Below are 17097 nucleotides of genomic sequence, written 5' to 3' on the forward strand. Positions count from 1 at the left end.
AAGTCAAGGATCTTAAAAGATGGAGAGTGATCCTGGATGATCCGGGTGGGCTCAGTGGGATCACAGGGGTCCTTAAAAGAGGAAAGAGTCAGAGAAGGAGATGTGATCATGGAAGCCGAGGTCAGAATGATGCCTCGCTGGCTTTGAAAGTGGAGGACGGGGCCACAAGCCAATGAGTGCAGTGGCCTCTGGAAGCTGCAAAGGGCCAGGAAATGAGATTTCCCTAGGGCCGCTAGCAGGGGCCCCGTCCTGCCCACACCTTGATTTTGGCCCAGTGCAATCTCATTTTGGACTTCTGACTTCTGAGACTCTAAGATAATGAATTGCGTGTTGTTTTTAAGCCACTAAACGTGTGGTGATTTGCTACAGCAGCAGTAGGAAACTGATACAGTGGCTAACGGGGTTTAAACACCAACCAGACACACAGCCAGCAGCTGTCACTGGTTGAAACTAATGTGCTATAGTGGACAGGGTGAGCAGGCAACCCCGAGTTCAAATCCCAACTCCTCTGCTTCCTGGGAGTGGGGCCTTGGGTAAAGTCACTTCACTTCTCTGAGCCTCAGTTTCCTCATCTGTAAAATGGCAAAACAAAGTCACAAGTTTCAGGTGTGTAGTTGAGTTAATAGCATTGTACTGACGCTGATTACCTGCTGTTGATAACTGTGCCAAGGTAACGTGAGATGTTACCGCTAGGGCAGCTGGGCAAAGGGTATGCGTGAACTCTCTGTACTGCTTTTGCAGCTTCTCTAAAATAATGTCCGATTTGAATATATTAACCAATTTGAATTCAAATTATTTTAAAAACTTTAAAACCACAATCCTTAGGGATATTGTCAGGGCTGTAGTTCAGTTCTTAGTAGAATGAACAAACAGTGCCAGCTGCGACTAATGCCCGCCCTTGCTGTTAGATGACAGGCTGCCTTCAGAGACATTACAGAAAAAGCACTTTCTTCATGGGTGAACCCATCAAAAATACCATAGAAGCAGGGAAGTAAGGCTATCGTACTGTATGAGATCCTTGCCAGGTCTGGGTTGGAATTGAACTAGTTGGTGTCAAGACAGAGCTCAGGTGAAGAGAGATGGGTGCTTGTGGGGCACTTTGTTCTGGGGGAGCCTTTCCGCCACCGGCCTGGCCTGCTATCCAGTTGGGCTGGCCTGGGGTAGCCAACCACTTGGCCCTCGCAGGCTGCATCTTGGCCAGAGAGGATCCTGCAGGTTCCTTTGAACATTCTTCGTCCACGGACTCTGGTTGGCCTTTTCTTTCTTAACATAGGCAGTTTATCACGCAGCTCCCAGGACCTGGAGGGATATTTGCTCTTTAACCAAGATTCTTTGCTTTTAAAAGCCCCATCGTGCATTCAGGGCCCTGAAATAGGGACAGACTGCCTCAGTCTAGACTTGCGCCTCCCAATCTAGAAAGAACTCCGTGCACCGGAAGGCATTCGGCAGCCTCCCAGGCAGCTCGAGCCCGTTGACCGGCCCAGAAAGCACAGGCCTAAGGCAGGCCTCCCTGGCCCCTTCATTCCGACTGAGAGAGGAATGCCCGGGGGAGGGCCGGGGCCCGGGGCCCCAGTGGGGCTGGCAAGGTCCTGCCCGAGCTGGCCCTGCCCTGTCACCCCCACCAGGCCTCGCTTCCAGGCCCTCTAACCTTGCTGTTCTCCACCCTCCCGGGCACATTTGGCCGTCACCAATCCCCTGTCCCACCCTTCCAAACCCAGGCACGCGTGGCCTTTCCATCTGGCAACGTGCTGCTCCCCCCCGGGCATCCTCCAAAGTCACCTGCCCGGGGGACGCCCGTCCCATCCCGGCCCTCAGCACGCCGGACTAAGATGATTTGAAGACCTGCCTCCCCATAGGTGGTGGGTTCCTCAAGAATACAGCGCCAGCCTCCGCCCCCAGCTCCTGGCACAGGAAATGGCCGTGTAGTGGGTGAGGGAGGGAGCGAGCGAGCGTGTGTGCGGGGTTCGGGGGCTGAGGGAGCGCGGAGGCCCGGCCACCGCAGAAGCCCGATTCAGCAGTTCTCTCCAGGGCCACCTTTCATCTGCCGCATTCATAGGCAAGGATTCAGGAGTGAAATGAGACTGATTTCCATCCATGGCGTGACTAATGCAGGGGCTTTTTGCTGTCGATTACAAAAATAGCCCAAATGAGTGGAGGCCCCCCTAGGGGTGGATGACATCATGCTAGCCTCTGTGAAGTCGGCTGCCGTGGGGGGAGTTACGTGGAGGACAGGGTCCTTGGGGAAAGGCCAGCCTGTACCTTCCCACCGGCCCAGGCTCCAGAGGCTGCAGGTCCCACTGGCAAGGGGCAGGCACCAGATCGTCTGCCATCCGTCCCAGTCCTGGGGCCTCTGAGGGCAGGAGGGGGGGCCTCTGGCTCCCAGGCCCTATGCCATGGCCCTCCTGGTACCAGTGGGGCTCCGCATCCAGCTACTCTCGGGGCAGAAGGGAAGAAGCTCTCCTTGGGGGCCTTCTGAACAGCCTGAGGCTCAAGCATCCTCGCAAATGCGTCTCCGAGCCCCTCTGCAAGCTGCTGCACAGACGGGCGGGGAAGGACCGTCTCAGAGGCCCCGCCAAAGGCCGGCTCCAGCTCCACTGCACAGTCAGCGGGCACAGGGCGAGGCCTCTGCTTTACAAGAAACTTGGTTGTGATAGGGGACGTGAGGCTGCTCTATTTTCCTCCCTCAGCAAAGGGCTTAAAATGCACACGCTCTGCCACTTGCAATACACCTGGCTCGCTTGAACTTCTTCGCCCAGGTAGGTCAGTCCCCGGCAGTTCATCCCCCGCGAGGTGAACGGGAGGCAGCAGACTAAACGATCTTTGCGGGAGCGACAGGAAAGCGAGCCTGCTGCCCTGGGATTGCCAGCGGCGGGCACACAGTGCGAGCAGGGAGCTTGGTCCTGAGCTGAAGCCCCGGTCCCCAGTATGGCGGTTTCTGGTGCCCAAAGGACAGCCCTGGTGCTGTATCCTGCCATCCCACCTTTCAGTGTGTCTGCCCTGCTCACCTCCCAACTCTCTGGGCCTCCTTGTGTCTCCGAGGATGAGGCAGGAGAGAAGATCCAGGAGAAAACGCCTGCGGCCTGACGTCTCCCCCGCCCCCCGGCCCCCCCTCCCCGCCAGTAGGACGGGACGTCACGTGGGAGCCGGGAGCCTGGATGCAGAGCGGTGGGACCGGACTTCCAGACTCAACCCCTGCGCCTGCAGGCACAGTGACCCCAGACAAACCTCATGCTTTTTCTGGCCTCTTCTTCCCTGCCGTCAAATGGAGATGCAGCCCCTGGTCAGACCAGGCTGGTTCTTGTCGGCTGGCGTTCTGGTCCCGGCAGAGACCGGCCGCTCCATCAGTCCCATTTTGCAGAGAAGGAAACTGAGGCCCAGAGTAGGATGGGATTGGCCTGAGGTGTCCCCAGCCGGGAACCGACTTCCTCTCATCGCTCTCTCTTTTTTAAAATGAAGCTTTTACTTTTGATTTAATAGTAGATTCACATGCTGTTGTAAGAAATAATACAGAGAGACAGCGTGCACCCTTTACCCCCAGTGAGACAGATCTCATTTATGAAAGTGAGTCTGAGCTGGGGCTGGGGTGCATATGTGCGCTAGTACAAGGGACAAGGGACCAAGGAAGATAGAAAAGGCTATTGTTCAGTCAAAGCCAGGTCCTGATACGCTTGATCCCAAGCTGAAACTGCAAAAAGAATCCTTCTCTTTTTGCAGCATCCAAAGCAAAGGAGAAAGTGAGTTCTGAGCAGCCCGTGTTGCCCATTTGCCCCTTTGGTTCCTCCCAGGCCTTCTCCTGTGCCACCCCTGCTCCTGTGCCCACTGCCCTGCATTTGAAGAATGGGGGGGTCGCTGGACAGCCCAGCATCCCCCTGCATCGGAGACCTGCCCGCAGCCCGCAAGCAGGCAGCCGGAGATGTCCACACGGCTGCAATGCGGGCCTCGGGAATCGCCAGCTTTCTGCAGAAACCTCGCTTCTGTCCTGGACCCCCGCCCTCTCCCAAGTGCCTGCAGACACCCGCGATGTCCACCACCTGTCCTTATCAGGAAGGCGGGCTCTCGACTGGCAGGCCTCAATGGTCAAGTCTCATCTTTATTTCCTCTCAGATTCCTAAATACCAGCAAGGGATTCGAGTTCATCTTGACAGACAACAGCCCTTAAGAAACATTTTTAGCTAAAAAAAAAAAAAAAAAAAAAAAAAGCTGTAACCCTCTTCCTTGGGGCGAACAAACAGAATCCCTTTGATAGCCTCTTGAGTACTGATGATATTTTGATTTGCTTTTCAGAGTCGCGGGCAGTCGCCTCCACCCAACTTTTGTAGAAACCACTGTCAGGAGTGTCTAACGACTTCACCTAGTTGGTGAACTTTTTACTTGCTAGCTACAGGCGAAGCTGAACGTGAGCTCCAGGGCAAAGCAAGATGGGCAAGAAAAGCCGAGCGCTGGAGAGGGTGGAGGTGAGGTGCTGTCGCTCACACACTCCCAGGTGGTGCCGGAGAGAGAGCCCAGTAACTGGGGCAGGACAGGCGGGGAGCACGTGGATATGGGCGTCGAGAGTGGGAGCCCGGCTCTGCTCGCTCCCCTCGCCTCCACGGGCCAGGACGCTGCTGTCCCGCGGGACGTTCTGCGATCGTGGAAATATTCGAGATCTGTGCTGTGCCATATGTAGGCACCAGCCACATGTGCCTCTGGAGCCCTCAGAATGAGGCTGGTGCAACGGAGGAACTGGAGTTGTAATTACATGTAACTTGAATTGAAGTCAAAAGCAGGCACCCTACCTGCAGGGTGGCTACCATCGTGAGAGAGAGCAGATGTAAAGTCTACACGAGCCCAGAACAGAGCCCTTGGAATTTTCCCATCCCTGCCCTCACCCGCAGTGGGCGCTTCCTTTCTGTAAACGTTGCTTTCTCTTGCCAAAGATTTGGTCAGGCCCTAAACACAGCTCCCTTCCCATAGGCTGCTCTTTCTGGGCACCAGGAGCCCCAGCGGGCATGGGACACACCCAGGACTGACTGGGGGGTCCGGCCCTGGGCTCCGAGGGCATGGCTTTCCTCTGAGACTCGGTCTTTGGTGACCTTAAGTTACGATCCATACGGCCTCTCCCAGCGTGGCGTGGGGAGCTTTGCTCATCACCCCCAAACCAGCCAAGGTGGACTCCTAGCTCCCACCAGGGCGCCCGACTTTGGCCTGGACCGTGTGCCAAGCCTGGGCTGGGTGCTGGAGGAATGAGTGAGGGACTCCGATCCAGCGCAGTGGGCGAGAAGGGAGAAGAGGAGGGGGAACAGGGGTCCCAGACGGAGGCTTGGAGGCGGGCCCCAGCGAGCAGAAGTGGTGCCGAGTGGAAGAGCAAGGGAACAGAGCCAGACGGGTCTGAGTACGAGTCTCAGCTCGGCCCTGTGGTAGCCGGCTTCCTCGTCTGCAAACCAAGTGTAATAACTGTCCCCGGGCTTTAGGGCTGACACAGGGAACTGGCCAAGTAAAAAGTTACATGTAAAGCACTTAATCCATGCCTGGATATACGAAGCCCTCACTACGAAGCAGAGCTTCTTCTAAGCGTGAGAGAAGCACAGGCTGCGTCAGACCTGGGAAGAGGAGGGCGGTTCGGGCCAGGGCCGCTCAGAGGGAAGTGGAGGCCGCCACTAGGGGGTCTCAAGCAGGCCAGGGGAGCAGGCTATGTCATGAGAGGGGAGGCTGGGCCCGCAGGCGGGACCCAGATCGCAGAGGGCTTCGGAAGCTGCACCTGGCTTTGGACTACGGCCTCCGGGGTGCGGGGCTCACGGAACCCTCTGAGCGAGGAAGTAACAAGGGTCGAGCTGGGCTGGAGCAATACAGACAGTGGAAAATCGGGCACCGCGCTCAGTGCCCCGTGCGAGTGACAGAGGAGGGTTTAAGAGCCCGCGCCCCTGCACGGGGAGCAGCCTGTTGGTGGAGCTGAAGAGGCTGCAGCGTAAGTGGGAGGCTCTAGAAAATACTGAGGATGAATCCGAAGGGCCTTTCACCTCATTCCCTCCCCTGAAAAGGCCAATCTTTAAAAAATGAGCGCCCCTCCCAGGCACTCCCATTGAGAAGCTAAGACAGGCCCTTGTGGGGAATTGCCCCCCTTGCACAGCCCCGCGTGACGGGAGGGCATTCGCCGGCCAGCACCAGCCCCCTGGAGCGAGCCCACAGGAGCTGGTATCCTCAAGAGGCCGACATGGCATAAGCTCTTATTCTCTGGTAGCAGCACATGCTTTTATGGGCTCAGAGAGCCAAGACTTTGGATAGGTCGCTGGGGAATGGGCCTCATACACATCTAGAATGTTCTGGTTGGTGCCAAGCTATTTTTTGATTTTTGTCTCATGATCAAATCATGCAGCCAAAAATACAAACAGCGTTCCAGCTTCTAACATGAGTATCACTTTACCCTGGTAACAACTATGATCATTTAAGAAGTAGGATAAAGAACACATTCGTGTAACTGGTTTTTGCATATTCCACGAGACACACAAAGATGAGAGCTTGTCAGAGAGGGCGGAGACCTAAGGGGCCTTGAGGCCGACCTCTGCACTTTCGTGACGGCGAAGCTGAGTCCCGGAACAGACCAAAACACAGGCAGCATCCTTTGAACTGCGGTTGCACCGTAACATTTACAAAACTTTTCACCATGTCTTGAACTTTCACTCGCACCGTGAGAGGCAGGCTATGCAGTGGCTAAGAGTCGGTAATTAGGAGCCAGACACTTGGAGTTGGAAACTTACTCATTGTGTGAGCTGGGGCAAGTCTCTGAATCTCTGAGCCTCATGGGGATGATAATAGAACCTAATTCTTAGGCTCGTTGCCAGGGTTCAATGAAATAATACATACAACATGTTTAGAACGGTGCCCGCCTTACACCATGGACTATGAAGGCGTCAGCTACTGCTTTTTTTGTTTGTTTTCTTCCGGTACGCGGGCCTCTCACCGCTGTGGCCTCTCCCGTTGCGGAGCACAGGCTCCGGACGCGCAGGCTCAGCGGCCACGGCTCACGGGCCCAGCCGCTCCGCGGCACGTGGGATCTTCCCGGACCGGGGCACGAACCCGCGTCCCCTGCATCGGCAGGTGGATTCTCAACCACTGCGCCACCAGGGAAGCCCTGTAACTGCTTTTTAAACAAAATCTTATCAGGATCCACAAAAGCGTCCTGAAGTGGGAAGAGCTAGATTATTATTCCATTTGACAGATCATAAAATTGAGGCTCGGGGAGCTACACTGATTTGCTTGATTTTATATAGCCAGTCAGAGGTCAAGCCAGGAATCAATCCCAGATCTCTAGACTCTACACACTGGGGCCCTTTCCACCAGGCAACCCCTCCAGCTTGCTCACCCACCTAACTTACAAATAAGTCAGGGAAACACCTTTCGTTTAATACTTCTCTAAAGATCTGAGGTGGCGCACAACGGAGACACAGATTCAAGAGGACACAGGGGGACTAAACCTTTGAGAGAGAAGCGTTCAGAGAAAAGAGAGAAGTCATTTCACTGACACCCGGAGCTGAGATCACTGGGACCAAAATCCGCTTGGCTCCGAGCTTCTTGGCATCCAGTATTGTCAATGGGAAAGTTTCTGGGTTAAGAAGTGACCAGGGATGGCAGGGGGTGGGAAGGCCGTGCTGCATCATTGCTAAGCCTGCCCCATGGCTGGGCTGTACAGACACAAGGGAAAGGGAGGCAGGGATGCCACGGGCATGCAGATTCAGGCTGCAGACCTCAGAGACAATTTGGTCACAGCAGCTGTCCCCGGCAGGAACACTTTTTAGGGGAGGTATGTGACAGGCCAGGTCCAGGAGGGCTGCAGAGGTCTAGGAGCTGAAAAGTGCTCCTTCAGGAGATGGTCAGGCCACAGCAGTGCAGAGAAAATAGAGTCACTGCAGATGTAATCAGTTAAGTTGAGGTCGAACTGGGGTAGGCAGGTCCTCATCCACTGTGACTGTGTCCTTATACAAAGGGGAAATTAGAGCACAGACACACAGAGAGAGAACACCGTGTGAAGATGAAGACAGAGATCAGGGTGAGGCTTCTACAAGCCAAGGAACACTCAAGATGGCCAGTAAACCATCAGAAGCTGGGAGAGAGGCCTGGAACACGTTCTCCCTCACGGCCCTTAGAAGGAACCAACCCTACCCACACCTTCATCTTGGACTCCAGCTCCCAGAACTGGGAGACAATACATTTCTGTTGTTTAACCCTCCCAGCTTGTGGTACTTTATTACAGCAGCCCCAGCAAACTAATACACATGTGTGTGTGCGCGCACACACACACCCACACACACACCACCCCCTCCCTATAGGTACAAATGCGCTTTTCCAGGCCTGTGACACAGAGAGGCACATTTCCCGAAGAAGCAGGGCCCAGCCAGGGCCATGTGTGTGCAAAACATTAGCAGGTTTAAATCAACTTCCCATTTCTAGTTGACGCTGACACAGATGCAGGATGAAAACAAACCCGTCCTTTCCATGCCGCTCTCTAGACGCAAGGGCACTTCTACGTTCACAACATCAACACAGAGCGGGTGCAGATGAAGAAAGCCTGAGCCTGAAAGGTGGGCGCCGCCTGCGTGGGAAGGGTGGGGCGGCCTAGCATGTGAATATTCCTGCCCCGGTGCATGTGGGCGCAGAGGTAGCGGCAGTGACTTGGAGAGCGCAGGGCCGTTGTTTAAGAAAAGACCACTTGGGGCTTCCCTGGTGGCACAGTGGTTAAGGATCAGCCTCCCAATGCAGGGGACACGAGTTCGAGCCCTGGTCCGAGAAGATCCCGCATGCTGGGGAGCAAGTAAGCCCGTGCGCCACACCTACTGAGCCTGCGCCCTAGAGCCCGTGAGCTGCAACTACTGAGACCACGTGCCACAACTACTGAAGCCCGTGCGCCTAGAGCCCATGTTCTGCAACAAGAGAAGCCACCGCAATGAGAAGCCCGCACACCGCAACGAAGAGTAGCCCCCACTCGCCGCAGCTAGACAAAGCCCACGCACAGCAACGAAGACCCAACGCAGCCAAAAATCAACCAACCAACCAATCAATCAATCAATCAATAATTTGAAAAAGAAAAGACCACTTGACTTCTTTGCACATCTCCCCGAGTGTCCACCCAGCCAGCATATGCTGCACGGTGCACTCTGCTCATTATGACGCGGCTTCCTTTCCACTGGGACAATCCCCTCTCCCTCTGGGGCAGCTCTTGACAGGAATCGAAGCTCTTTCACGTTGTTTATCTCATTGTCAACTCAGTTCTAAGGAGGGAGGCAAGGAAAGGAGGAGCGATTTGTCATTCATTCCTGAGATAGCCGGGGCTCAAATTCCAGTCTTCGAGTTCAGTGTTATTTATATAACAATGAGCATGGATTATTGAGCCCCTACTATGAGTCAGGCCCTGCCCCAGGGGCTTTGTGGACGCTCTCCTGGGGAAGCCGGGAGGCATCTACAGGTCTCGCTGACTCTGTGGCCTGGCTGGACACAATCGCCCAACGCTGTGCCCTCTGGGCGACTTCCAGAGAGGAACACTTGAACAAGTGGCCAGGCTGACAACTTGTTCCCAGGCCCCAGGAGATGCTTGTGAGGGATGACCCCAAATGCCCAGCCCCCAGCTGGTAGACCAGTAATCCACGCAGGAAGTCCTCTGGCTAGGGGCCCAGCTCCTAAGGGCTGTTGAGAGACAGTCTCATTCCCTCCTTGTAACTCCTGAAACCCAAGGGCCAGCTCTCTTGGGTGCTGGTGAGCAGCAACCGCCCAGGAGCGCTCCCGTGACACACTCCCGCTCGCCCACAGCTGGCCCGGAGCCCAGCTGGCAGAAACCGTGGCCCAGTGCAGGTGACAGGAGCCCTGGCAAGTGAGTTATCCTTGGAACCTTTCTGGGCTAGAGGGTCCCTGGAAGCAGCAGTCCCTCTGGCCTGGGACATTCCCTCTGCCGAGGGGAGGGGTGCTCAGTGGCCCCACCTGCTGGAGCTGTTGGCGCAGCTCACCCGCCTGTGATGTAAGAAATTAGCCCCAGAGGACAGTTAAGGGGACAAAGGGAAATCTTCCTAGAGAGAGAGAAATCATTTCCTCTAAGAATTGTAAGCTCTGGAGATTTACAAGGGAACAGCGTGGATGTTAAACTAACATGCTGGGGAGGAAGGCAGGTGCCAGGCTAAATAAAGACGTGTGAGGCCATACACAGAGAACACGCTTCTTTATTTCCACAGGGAGACACAAATGTATATTAATAAGGTTTCTGAACGCCAAGAAATCAAATAATGACATAAACATCACGTAAACACCAAAGCCCCAGAGTTGGCTGCAATCATTTGCTATGGAAGGAATAGAGGATTTTGACTGCCCTGCTCAGCAGCCTTCCAAACCTTCGCAAAAGACAACTGCCCTGGGACTTGACGCTCTATATGAGAAGCTCCTGGCCTCAGCCCTTGACACTGGGGAGAAGCCCTAGGAAGGCACTGCAAGCACTAAACACACAACAGCAAGGATGTGAGCTGGGATTCATATTACGGGCAAGGAGCTCTGTATTTAAGTCTTGAGGCAAGTTGGCTTCCTAACCCCAAGGGGCACACAGACCTTCAGATGTGGTAGGACACTGGTGGGGAGAGGGGACCTAAAGAGCACAGCCTCTCCACAGGAGCCACCCCGACAAGAGGACAGGTCCTTGTGTACAGCATGGGAGGACATAGGCGTGAGTGGCTGCTCCCATCCACGCCTGTGTCCAGCTTTGGCCTGCTGGACAGATAGCCATAGATGGGCCAGTTGCACCGAGGCCACACAATCCTGATGTGGGCCTGAGGTAGATATCTATCTCTTTTTGCCTGCCAAGCATCTTAACTCCATTTGCAGGTTTGAGGAAGCTGAGAGCACCTGTTACTCTCCTAGCTTCCTGTTGAAGCTAGAGTGGGGTGTATGACTGAGGCTTAGGCCATTAGATTTGGGGTCAGTGCTAATACTGAAGACAAGCAGGGCCAGCAGAGAATCATCTGCCACAGCATCCCATTTCCTGGAGCAGCTGTGCCAGGGATGCCAGAGGCCATCCATGGTGATGCTAGTGGACAAACTACAAGGTCTACTGCTCAGTGGTGCCAACACAGGTGGCCTTATCAGACTAATTCTGTGCCATGATTTTGTCTGTGGATCTAGCCACATGGCCAACAAGGCTGATTCTCTAATTCTCCCAGCCATTCTGTGAGCTACCCAACATCCTTCTGATAAATTCCTTTATCTAAAGGCTCCATTAATGAACATGTGTTCATTAACTTTTCTGATTCTGTGTTCTTTCAGATCTTACCTCCCTAATCCCTACTATTTTATTAGATCTTTACTATTTTGGAGGGACTGTTTTTTAATGTTTTAACTAGAATTTTTATTTCTCTTCAGTGGGAGGCCTAATCCTCCACTATCAAAACTGGAAGCCTCAACGTTTCAACTCTGATTTCCCCATCAGGGTCAGGCAGCCATGAGCCAGGGATTCACCAAGCCTCTAGTACTACCCTTCTCACATTTTTTTATTTTTTGGATCATCCATTTATCATCGTAACGGGAACTCTTTGAGTAAATGAACAAGGTCCAATTTATTTCTACATCCTCGGCACTTAGCACAGCGCCTGGCTCAAAACAAATATGCAGGAAATGCTGTTAGGAGGACTGGAGTACTTAGGCTGTGGTTCTTAGAAGAGAGATTTGTGTTGGACCTCAAAGGATGGCTAGGTTGTGGAGAGAATAGGGAAGGACATATTCCAAGTTCTCAACAAGGATTTATGGGTCCTCTGTCAATCAGGGTTCTTTGTTGTAAGCAACAGAAACTGACTCTGGATGATTTTCTGAAGAAAGAAATAATGAACTGGAAAAAAAAGAAAATAGAAGATTCACAGAGAAACAACTGAACAGAAAGGGACAGAGAGGTAGAATGAGAAGATCTAACCTATGTGTAATTGGTATCCAAGGAAGAAAAAGGAAAGCAAAGAGAAAATGGGAGCAGAAGAAGTATTTGAAGAGTTAGTGGTTAAAGACTTTCCAAAAGTGATAAAAAGGCATCAAACCACAGATTCAAGAGGCCTACAGACCTAAACAAGAGTCATATACTGAGGCATATCACAGTAAAACTGCTGAAATAAAAGACAAACAGAAAATATCAAACACAGACATAATTAAATTATATGATGTTTGGGATTTGCTTTGAAATGATGCAATAGTACTGGAAGAAGTGGGCAGGGTTATAGATAAAAATATATGGGGAACTTTCACTTCCAGAAGTGTTACCAATTATGTAGCAGAGAAGTCCTCCCACAGTAAACAATGGTAAAACTGGACAAAATATATGAGGCAATTGCTTTCAGGCATTCTATATTTGACGTTAGACCTTAGGCAACAGACAGCACAAGACTTCAATCCCTGAAATCAAAGGACGAGCTCCACAATTGCTCCAGTTCTCTGCGTGGGGAAAATTCCCTAACTGCAGGGAGGCAATCTGGAATCCCAGCAGAGAATGGTGGTCCTACTGAGGTGAGAAAGCAGCGATCAGAGTTAGGGGAAGCTAAAATGGTTGTGATCTTTGGGATAGGGTACTGGAGAGGAGAGAGCTACAAGTGGGAATAAGCACAAAAAGTCCATGTATCAGTTTGCTAGAGATGTCATAATAAACTACCACAAACTGAGTGGCTTAAACAAATATATTGTTTCACAGTTCTGGAGGTGAGAAGCCCAAAATGAAGGTGTGGGCAGAGTTGGTTCCTTCTGAGGGCTATGGGGGAAGGATACATTCCAGGCCTCTCTCCTGGGCTTGTAGACGGCCATCTCATCCTTATATCTCTTCACATCACCTTCCACCTATAGGTATCTCTGTGTCCAAATTTCCTCTACTTATAAGGGCACTGGTCATATTGGATGAGGGCCCACCTTCATGACCTCACTTTAATTTGATTACTTCCATAAAGACCTTCTCTCCAAATATGGTCACACTCTGAGGTACTGGCAGTTAGGACTTCAACATATGAATTTGGAAGGAACATAATTCAACATATAAGAGTCCATGCGGGATCCCCTGAAAGTCTTTGGCTGAGTCTGGGCTATAAATAGGCAGAACAAGATATCATCCCTGATGTTAAGTATACAATAAAAACTTACTAAACCTACAAGGAACCATGAAATTGTGAAAAGAGCAGTCAGTTGAAATCAACCTTGAGACGGTCCAGATGTTGGATTTAGCAAAGACTTGAAAGCAACCATTAAAAAAAATATATGTTCTAAGACTAAAAGGCAGATATAGTATTGATGAATGAACTACCCAAAATAACCAAATGAAAGTCTAGAATTGAAAAAGGACAATAACTGAAATGAATAATTCACTGGGTGGGATTAATATTAGCTTGAAAAAGACAAAAGACAGACTCAGTAACTTTGAAGACAAATGAACAGAATTTATCCAAAGTGAAGGACAGAGAAAAAAATTGAAAAATATGAACAGAACCTCAGGGACCTTGAGAAATCAAATAGTATAATATGCATGCAAATTGTAGTCTCAGAAGGAGAAGAGAGTAAGAATGAGGCAGAAGAAATATGTTAAGAAATAATGGACAAGTTTGTCCTAAAGTTTGAGGAAAATTATGACTTATAGAACCAAGGAGTGCAGTGAACCTCAAGCAGAATAGATACAAAGAAAACCATGCCTAGCCATATCATAGTCAAACCATTGGAAACAAAAGGTAAGAGAAAGTCTCAAAAGAAGTCAGGGGAGAAACATACATCACACACAAGGGAACAATGATACACACTGTGCTGGAGCAATTGGATAGCCACCAGCCAAAAAAAAAAAAAAAAAAAAAGATAAAAGAAAAAAATCACCACATGGATCCCTCATGTTGCCCTTTTATAGCCTTTCCTTCCCCTACCCGTCCTTCACCCTATTAACCAGCAATCTGTTCTCTATTTCCATAATTTTGTCATTTCAAGAATGTTATATAAATGGAATCATACATATAAAAAAGCCAATCATAAATGGGATCGGCAATTTTCATTTAGCAGAATACTCTGGAGATTTATTCAGGTTGTTGCATGCATTGATAGTACTTTCCTTTTATTGCTGAATAGTATTTCATAGTATAGATGTATCACAGTTTGTTTAACCACTCGCTTGTTGAAGGACATCTGGATCATTTCCAATTTTAGGCTATTATGAATAAAGCTGCTGTAACATTTGTGTACAGGTTTTGTGTGGACATAAGTTTTTATTTCTCTGGGATAAATGCCAAGAGTGCATTTGCTAGATTGCATGGTAGTCGCATGTTTAGCTTTTTAGGAAACTGCCAAACTATTTTCCAGACTGTACCATTTTATGTTCTCAGCAACAACATATGAGTGATCCAGTTTCTCTGCATCTTCCTCTAGGCTGCCCCTAGATTGAGTTGTTCTGTATTTTTATTGTCGTGGTAGTTATCAATACATCAATCTATCTTTGTGTAAAATTCACAGAAATACATATGAAAATGTCAATTTACAAATAAAAATTTAAAAACGAAGAGCAAAATTGTAGGAGTTATATTGACAGACTTTTAAAGACTCATTATAAAGACTGAATAATCAGAAAAGTGTGGTACTGGTGTAAGAATAGACAAATAAATCAATGGAAAAGAATAGAAAGTCCAGAAACAACCTCACACACATTTGGCCAATTGATTTTCAACAAAGGTGCCAAGGTAATTCAATGGGCAATAACACAAACTTCAAAAAAAATGGTGCAATTACAACTGAATATTCATATGGGGAAAAATGAACCTGAACCCTTATCATATACCATATATAGAAATTAACTTGTAATGGGTCATAAATCTAAATATAAAAGCTAAATCTATTTAAAACTTCGGCAGAAAAATAGAAAAAAATATTTGCAAATATGGGATAGGCACACATTTTCTTGATAGGACACAAAAAGGATTTACCATATTAAAAAAATGATACATTGGGTCTCATCAAATTTTGCTCTGTGAAAGAACCACTAAGAAAATTAAATGATAAATTTGCCAACTATATATCTGAAAAAAGACTTGTATACAGAATGTACAAGTTACACTTACAATTTAATAACGAGACAAGGAACCCAATTTAAAAATGGGCAAACAATTTAAATACGACACTTCACAAAAGAAGACATATGAATGTCCAAAAAATACATGAGAATATACTCGCTATCATTTGTTATCAAGGAAATACAAATTAAAACATAAAGAGAGACCACTTCGCACTCACTTGAATGGCAAAAAATTTAAAAGCTGGACAATAACGAGTGTTGGTAAGGACATGGAGCAACTGGATCTCTTAAGCTTTGCATTGTGCGAACACAGAATGGCATGATCACTGTGGAAAACCCCCTGGCAGTTTCTTGTAAAGTTTAGCACAGAGTTAACCATACAGCTCAGAAATTCCATGACTAAATATTAGCCAAGAGAAGCAAAAACATATGTTCACACATATTTGTATACAAATGTTCTTAAGAGCTTCATTTTTCGTAGACAAAAACTGGAAACAACCCAAGTGCCATCGACAGATGAATGGATACACAAGTTGTAGTATATGCACAGTCTGGAATATTACACAGCTCTGGAGAAAACCAAACATCCTATACATGCAACAGCATGAATGTGCTCAAAAAAATTGTGGTGAGCAAAAAAAACATAGGACAAAAGAGTATATACTACATTGTTCCATTTATACGGAATTCTACAAAAGGCAAGACTAATCTATAGTGAGAGAAAGCAGATGAGTTCTTGCCTCGGGCTGGGGCAGGAGGGATTCAACTGCAAGAGGGCACCAGGGAGCTATTTGAGGCGATAGAAATGTTCTATACCAACAACATGGATCAATCTTGCGAACAGTAGAAGGAAGCCACACTCAAAAGCACATGTATTGCATGATTTCATTTACATTAAGTGCAAAAAGATAGGCAAAGCTGAAGTATAGTGCTTAGGGATCCATACTTCAGGTACCACTTAACCAAACTAAGAAGGTAAGAGAAGGAAGTGAGTGTGGGAAAAGTCAGGCTAACGGTTTCCTACAGTAGGGGTTGGAGGTGTCATGCTTGGGAAGGGACATGTGTACAGCGTCCGGGATGCTAGCAATGCTATCTTTCTGATCCGGATGGCAGTTACATGAGCGCTTACTCTAGAGCGATTTGTTAATCTGTATTGTTTTGACTATGTACCTTTTTGCTTCTCCATTATATTTTGCAAATAAAGACATTAAAATAAAAAGAAGAGCAAAAATGGTAACTGAGAGGCAAGCCGAGGCTGGTATAGCGGATGAGGTCACGAGAGTTGAAAGCCGCACAGAGCAAGCAGCAAGCACTGTGGGACTAAGCCTGTGAAGTATCTCTAGGACTACCCTTGAACTTGCTGGGGGCGGATGGACAGTGCATCTTCTTAACTGCTGTCCCATCGCATACTCAGCATAGGGATGAGCAATACAGCACACTCACCTGAGGCTTGTGCGTACATTGGTGGTATCAGGGTGTTCCACTAAGACACGCCTGAGTCAGAGCACATTCCCCAGGGGCCACCTACCCCAAAGCACCAGACTTGAAGGCAAGGGAGCTGGGCTAAGGCACCAGCAATGTCACTTCTAGCTACATGACCTTGGACGGGTCACTTCACCACTTAGTATTAGTTTCCTTATTACTAGTCCTGGCGATGAGGGTCAGTGTATATCTATATATCTGTATCCTTCTGCACCCAGATCCAGCCTTTAGGAATGGCCAATGCAGTGTCTCGAAGGAGGAGCACCAAAAGCCTCAACCCGAGGCAGCCGAGTGGTCCCCCACGTCTCGTCACCCCTGGGGTTTAAATGCCTCTGGGTGTGAGTCAGATCGGCGACGTGAGGGACTGCGCGCCAGCGATTCCAAGCTGAATATCTCAACAGGTGCCAATTCTGAGAGGGGCAGCAGGAATGGGGAAGTGGGAAGGTAGGAAAGCCAAGTGCTCTGAGCCTCAGCCAAGTTCACTGCACCCAAGGTGGGTGCATGAGGTGGGGATCGCCACTGTTGCCTCCCAAAACCGCTCTGGTCCCCGACAAGACATTCAAGCTGGGAAGCTGGGACAAGCTTCCTTATCCTGTTGGGGA

Source organism: Kogia breviceps, chromosome X, assembly GCF_026419965.1.
Source record: "Kogia breviceps isolate mKogBre1 chromosome X, mKogBre1 haplotype 1, whole genome shotgun sequence".
In the NCBI taxonomy this organism is placed as follows: Eukaryota; Metazoa; Chordata; class Mammalia; order Artiodactyla; family Physeteridae; genus Kogia; species Kogia breviceps.